Source organism: Schistocerca piceifrons, chromosome 1 (assembly GCF_021461385.2).
Source record: "Schistocerca piceifrons isolate TAMUIC-IGC-003096 chromosome 1, iqSchPice1.1, whole genome shotgun sequence".
NCBI classification, from domain to species: domain Eukaryota; kingdom Metazoa; phylum Arthropoda; class Insecta; order Orthoptera; family Acrididae; genus Schistocerca; species Schistocerca piceifrons.
The window spans coordinates 729,589,293-729,596,284 of NC_060138.1; the positions used below are offsets into that span (position 1 = coordinate 729,589,293).

General features: G+C 34.5%; 1 protein-coding gene across 5 annotated transcripts in view; it reads left to right on the top strand.

Moving 5' to 3' along the window:
- LOC124711251 (protein held out wings) overlaps positions 1–3,674 on the top strand; it is a 429,435-nt gene extending 425,761 nt beyond the window's left edge. For all 5 annotated transcript variants that reach the window (XR_007005451.1, XM_047241224.1, XM_047241261.1 and 2 more), the window contains exon 8: positions 221–3,674. The gene's annotated coding sequence lies outside the window, so the exon portion shown is untranslated. The remainder of the gene's footprint in view (positions 1–220) is intronic.
- The last annotated feature ends 3,318 nt before the right edge of the window (positions 3,675–6,992 follow it).

Here is a 6,992-nt window from a genome sequence, read left to right on the forward strand (position 1 = left end):
GTAGACTTGTAATGCTGGATCCCTCTTCCACTTTTATACAAGTAATAACTGCATACAGCTGGCAAGTTTTCCACATATCAGTGAGCTTAGTCATGTTATCACTCTGGGGTTTAATGACCATTAAAACCAAAAATAATCAAACTTTTGACTATAAATATACTAACATTCTGTTTTCTCTTTTTCTTGTTAACCTGGTTGTCCACCAACTTTGGCCCTGTAGGCTTGGAGTGCTAACACTGGATCCCTAGCTCCCCTCGCCTCGTGTTACGTAACATCTCCGCACGCACGTACGTATGGTGGAGCTAGTTGCCTGCACTCACTACTTTAGGACTAACTGTAATCTGGGGCCTCACTCATTTACCCACACAAATGGATGTATGCAAGATTTGTGTCATGTCATATAATTTCATATACTTAAAATTTCATTCATGTCAATGTTTCTCTGCTAACATTTTAGAAAATTGGCTGTGGATTGTAATGTAAGAGAGCTTTTGTGGTTATTTGTATCAGTTTCATAAACAAAAGTGAACTTTGGAACTGATCTGTTATATTCAAAAATTCTGAAAAATCTATTTAACATCTTAAGCTTTTTGAATCGCAGAATCATTGAGTTGGTAAGTGAATGATGTCTCCCTGGAATATAATTTTTATCTGTTTACCCAGCTCATTGTAATTGTCTTATGATTTGTGTTAGTTGATCAAGGCTTACTCTTAATAAAAGAAAAAATTAATGTAAAAATATACAGGAAAAAGAAAAGAAAACATAGAACATGTTTCTGGCAAAACATTTTGATCTCTTATTGTTCTGTCAACAACTTTTCTTAGTATAATTTTTGTTGCTACCTTGTAAAGCAGATAGATTGGATTTCAAATAACTTTTTTTTCCTTACTGATATGTTGCTATAATTTTGCAGGATTAAATTAAAAAACCATAGTAGAAAATTTGGTTTTGAATATTCATTTTACTCATATTAGGGAAATAAATTCAAACATATTAAATGTAATTTAGATTTATAATGTAATATTCCTTGTCAGAATGGTGACTCATGTTTACAAGGTATGACAAGATGATTAAGTTTACTAATGCATAGGATATCAGTATTTTTCATTTGGAATATATTTGGCAGCTTCTGATACACTTATTAGTAAAAGACCGTCCACAAATTAGTGGAATCCCATTTGCACAGACTTGTGCATGAGTTGGTCACATGATAATTGTGCACTGTAAGTGTTAAGTTATACAGTTTCATGTACTTATATAAGAGTCTGATTATTTACATCAGTACTTTATCATTGCTCAGCAATCGGAGACTAAATGAATGTGCGATTTTTCTGCTGTGAAAAAAGCAATATATCAAGATATTAAAATATTTCTGCATCATATTAAGTGTGCTACCGTGCTGCATGACCTCAGAATTTGTTGCATTGCACTTCAGAGTTTAATAATTAGTCTGCACTCTGCAAGCATGCTATGTTAGATAAATTTATAAAACTTTTAAGAATTTTTTATATAAATAGGTAATTAATTGGGATTCTACTATGTTGATATTAATTTTATAGTTTATAAACACAGTTGCAATATTACTGTAATGGATGTGAAAAAATTCAAAATATTTTATGATGTAGTTGTTTTAATTTACTAGAACAGGCAGTGTGCAATTTTTGTTTCTTTTTGTTTGAAGAACGAGTAAAGTTGCAGTACATTGTGTGCTATTTCTAAACCATTTGTTTTGAGTGTTCCTCAGATTTTTTCATTGAAAATACTCAGTGAGAATAATTTAATGACATCCTTAAATTTTACTTTTTCTTTTTGGCTTGGTTTTTGGTAATCCCATCAATTTCTGTAATCTCGCAAGTATTTGACTTCTGGCACTGAAAGCTGAAGGCCATATTAATGTGGAGGTGCTGTGGTCATTTTGGTACTTGTTTCCACTCTGAACAAGTGTGATATGTTTCCTGTATGTAATATTTCTTTTTCTCCACTTTCTTCTTCTTTGAATATTCTTACTGAGTATTTTCCATTATACTTTGTTATTATTATTAATAGTAATATAGTTATATTTTCAGTATAAATGTAATTTAGAATTTAATATTTTCCAATTTTATATTGTGCACAAGAACAACAAAGGTCTTGCAGCTTTATTGAAACTGCTGTAAGATTTTATGCACTAGACAGGTCAGTCTACTTAAGAGAATGCTAACAGAACAGTAGCCAAGAAGCATCTCTGGTATATAGGTTACAATATTTGTTTCCTTGTCTTTATTAATCAGTCTTTTTATACAATGAGTGTGCTAACGTAAAGGTGCTTGCATGTTACGTGCACAAGTGGTGATAAAGTGCATTTCTTATTTGCAGTTTCAGTGTTCGTTTATATTGAAGTCCACTCAGTAAACTGTGGTACTTTACCCTTCCATTTGTAAAAGCTTGACATTAAATGAAAAAGAAATAGACAGTACTTTTCACATAATTCATAGACCCAAATGATTTCAAGATCCCCTAAGCTGTTATCACATTTCACTTCAAAAGTATCAAAAATACTGGAAGCGTTAAATCAACATGCACACAATCAGGAGGAGAAAAAAAGTAAATTTCAGTGCATCTGAAACATACAAAGACACACTAATGCAAGACACAGTTGTCAATAATAGTGAAGGTCTAGTGAATTGGGAAGAAAGATGCTACTTCTTTTTTTCCCTTCACAACAGCCTTTAAGAATACTACACACAAAAATTACCTAACAAAGACGATGTGTTTATTACTTATATGTTTAAATGACTGGATTCTGTGGCTGATGTCAAGCTTTCCTGGATTGTAACACACACAGATACTATTAAATCTGTGCTTCATTTAATATATAGACAGTCATTAATAGTGACTTTGAATTAACAAAAAATACTTCATGAAATGATTGCACCAAATGGGAGAGCAGCCATTGAAAAGATTCTTATTGGGAAACCACAACTCATGACTGCAAACAAGGGCATTCAGCATAAATAATTATAAGTTCCTGGATATGTTGGTTTTGTCCAGCACAATAAGTTGCAGTCAAATATTAGGCCTAGAGTTATATTTTGCAGTATGTTTCCATGTGCCATATATTTGATGAATACACATTGTCCTACTTTATTGATATTTTACTTAATGTTCTGTCTCATAAAGAGCATTTCAGAAATTATAATTTAGAGGGAATGACATGAACATACTAAGGTACTTAAGAAAAGGGTTTAAACTAGATCTGTTCATGTTTACAAAAATTTATACATGATTATATGAATAAATTTTGTTATCTGTAAAATATGTGTTTGTAATAAAAGAGATTAATCCACAAGGAATAGAATTTGTGTATATAATCATTTATGTATCTATTTATTGACACTTACATAAAGACTGACAGAGCATTGTTTTGAAATAAAAGACACTTCTGTTTGTAACATTTTGGGATATGATAAATGTTGTATGGAAAGGGACAAGAAAGTGGTTGCTGTTCAAATAATCAAAATGTAACATCTGTTTGAAGTTCAGTAGTTCGACAACAAATATACTTCTGTGTATGAGGAAGAAGGGAAGGGGTGTGGAATCCGTTTCTAAACTGACCTGCAGACTAAAAGAAGTGTCAATCATTTATTTAAATATCCAGCAGTTATGTTTTGATTAAATTATTTTTGAGGTCTGACATTTGAATTTTGCTCCACAATACACTTCCCTTCCATTTATTAGTTCAACCCATGTAAAAGCAATGTTGTTTGTCAAAAACGTAAGCCTATAGCCAGACAAAATATTGAACTGCAGGTACTCTATTACTTTGTGGGTACAAAATTTCCTTACTTCTCTTTCATATGTAGTGGATGATGCTTTTAGAATTACATTAACACCAAGGAATTGCTTGGGTAGGGTACCAAGATCCACTATTGCTCAGGATAGCTTCATAACTTGTGGTATCACAATCCCTGCAGTATTGGAGAAAAAGAATTGGCAGTTTAAGCTAGGAAATGTGTAACTCCTTCTACAATCAATAACTTTAGTACAACACAATCAAAACGCCCCTGCTTCGCATAGGTAGCACTAAGTATCTATGGCCAGATGACATGCCTGTCATATTGGTAATAAATTACGTATGGAAACCTTCCTTGTGAATCAGACTGTCTATTAGTGAAAACTGTATCAGTACTCCTGCAATCATTCCTGAGATTAGCCTTTACATACAGACAGAAACAAAATGATGGGTGACTTTTGATTTAGTAATATGTATAGATATTAATGTCACTTAAAACGTATAGCTCGCATTTGCTCTGTGCAAACCCCAGAGGTACCACAAATGTCAGTTTCTCTGGCTGTGGGCATTACAGCCTTGCATTCAAGATTTACAGCACTCTTTCAAAAGATATTTTTGTACTTAACCATAGAGCTCTGCAGGAATTTTAAAAAATGGGCATGAATAATTTATTACAAATGAAATAAAAGTTCTCTCTCACACCTACTTTGTACTCAAGATGTGAGGATCAACAGCTCTTCAAGGAATCAACAGTTCAAATGCAAATTACAGAGTTACTTTTGTAATCCCCCATCTAAACTTCAACCTAATTTTTGTAATAATCGTGTACTGTTACTATTCTGCAACTAGATTTCTATACCTCAGGAAATGCAAATATATAGGGCAGAATAGTAGTGCCTACTTGCAAGTCATGACAGTGGGAACAGCAGTAAAAAGGGCTGATAGAGGCTCAAACGAAAAGACAAGTAACCTGTGAGAACTGGAACTGATACTACTCTCATAAAGAGCAGCAGGGAACTTAAGGGAGAGAAAACTGTGAAACTACTGGAGATATAAAACTCATAAACAGTTCCAAGTACAGAGGGCACATGAGGTAAGTGAAAAGTAAAGCATTCGTTATTTCAGTTTAGATTTTCCCATTCCTGTTTATCAAAGCTGGTGCAGCAAATATTTGGTAAGTTGTAGTCATAAACTCTGTAAATCAGGCACAATCTGTAGCAGTAGCAAAAGAACAACAAGAAATACTATTCTGTTGCAAATTAACGTATGCATTTACTGGTGAAACAAGAAAGTGACATGAAACTTTCAGTCTGCAGCGAAATGTGTGCTGATATGAAACTTCCGGGCAGATCAAAACTATTCACTGGACCAAGACTCGAACTTGGGACCTTTGTCTTTTGCAGGAAAGTGGTCTACCAACTGAGCTACCCAAGCACACTGCATGACCTGTCATCACAGCTTTACTTCTGCCAGTAGCTCATCTTCTACTTTCAAAACTTTACAGAGGTTCTTCTGTGAAACTTTGCAGGACTAGCACTCCTGGAAGAAAAGATTACTGAGACGTGGCCTAGCCACAGCCTGGGGGTGTTTCCAGAATGAAATTTTCATTCCGTAGCAAAGTCTGTACTAATACAAAACTTCCTGGTTCATCACCACAATTTGCCAGACCGAGACTCGAACTCAGGACATTGCCTTTATGGTAATGCTAACTTCTCCATCGAATACCATATTATTAGTACCAAGCAAACTTTCCTAAGATAACTGTAGCAGCTGCTTTGTGAGAGATCATTTTCCCTACCAGTCAATAGTCCAAATGTTCGACATTCTGGTGGGAGAACTGGGCAATGTAGTCATTGTAGATGATTTTCACTGCTAGCTATGTTGTTTCTTTAATTCACAGCAATGCTGGGACATTGCACTAATTGTTTCAAAGCACTAAAACTTTGTTGTTAGGAATAATACTAACTTTAATTTCCCCATTTACAAACTTTGTGAATATTTATCATTTTTTTATGTGGTGTAACTGTAAATAACAGCTTTGTTACTAATAATGGGTATTCTGAAATAACATTATTGCCTCCCTTCAATTAAGGATCAGTTTTAGTACATATGTAAGGTTCATCAGTGTCCAGATACTGCACGTAGTGGAAGCTATTTTTAGTTAATATCCATTTGTGTGTGTGTGTGTGTGTGTGTGTGTGTGTGTGTGTGTGGTTGCACACAAAGCAAGAGAGATTTATGAGTAGTATAGCTTGTGCTATTCAATGACCCTGTTCATATTGACAAATTAGGGGACTGATAAGAGGAGCAAATAAAAAGATGAGTAAATTGTAAGATCTGGAACTGATACTATCTTCTAAAGAGCAACAGGGAATTCAAGAGAGAGAAAATTGAGAGACTAATAGAGATGTGAAACTCATAAACAGTTCAAAGTGCAAATGAACACAATGTGTGGTTGTGTGTGTGAATGTGTGTACTATTGCTGGAAAAAAGAGCTTGTGTCTGTATGTGTGGATGGATATGTGCGTGTGTGCGAGTGTATACCTGTCCTTTTTTCCCCCTAAGGTAAGTCTTTCCGCTCCCGGGATTGGAATGACTCCTTACCCTCTCCCTTAAAACCCACTTCCTTTCGTCTTCCCCTCTCCTTCCCTCTTTCCTGATGAGGCAACAGTTTGTTGCGAAAGCTTGAATTTTGTGTGTATGTTTGTGTTTGTTTGTGTGTCTATCGACCTGCCAGCGCTTTTGTTCGGTAAGTCACCTCATCTTTGGTTTTATATATAATTTTTCCCACGTGGAATGTTTCCTTCCATTATATTGATATCTTCATCTTACTATGTGATATAACATTTCTGAATCACATCTGTAGCCAAAATCTAGCTGCAAAGAAGAGATGGGAAAGGAAATTGCTGAGAGTGTGCCATACCACAATAATTTTATGATTTCAATTGCCAAAGTTTTTTTCATTTGTGCAGCTATGATGTGCTTGTGTTTCTCATAAGAATCTGGAACATTGTTTCCATTTTTATTCAACAACTTCACGTTTCACTTTTTTCTTTCTGTAGTCAGAGTCAACTTCTCTATCTGTAATTGCTATCGAACAATTCATCGGATCATAGGTGTTAGGTTTCTTGGGTCCCATTTGGGTAATAAGTTGAAAAGGAGTCAACACAACCAAAAGTAAATCAATTGTGTGTTCGACAAAAGCAAGCAGTAAGGAAA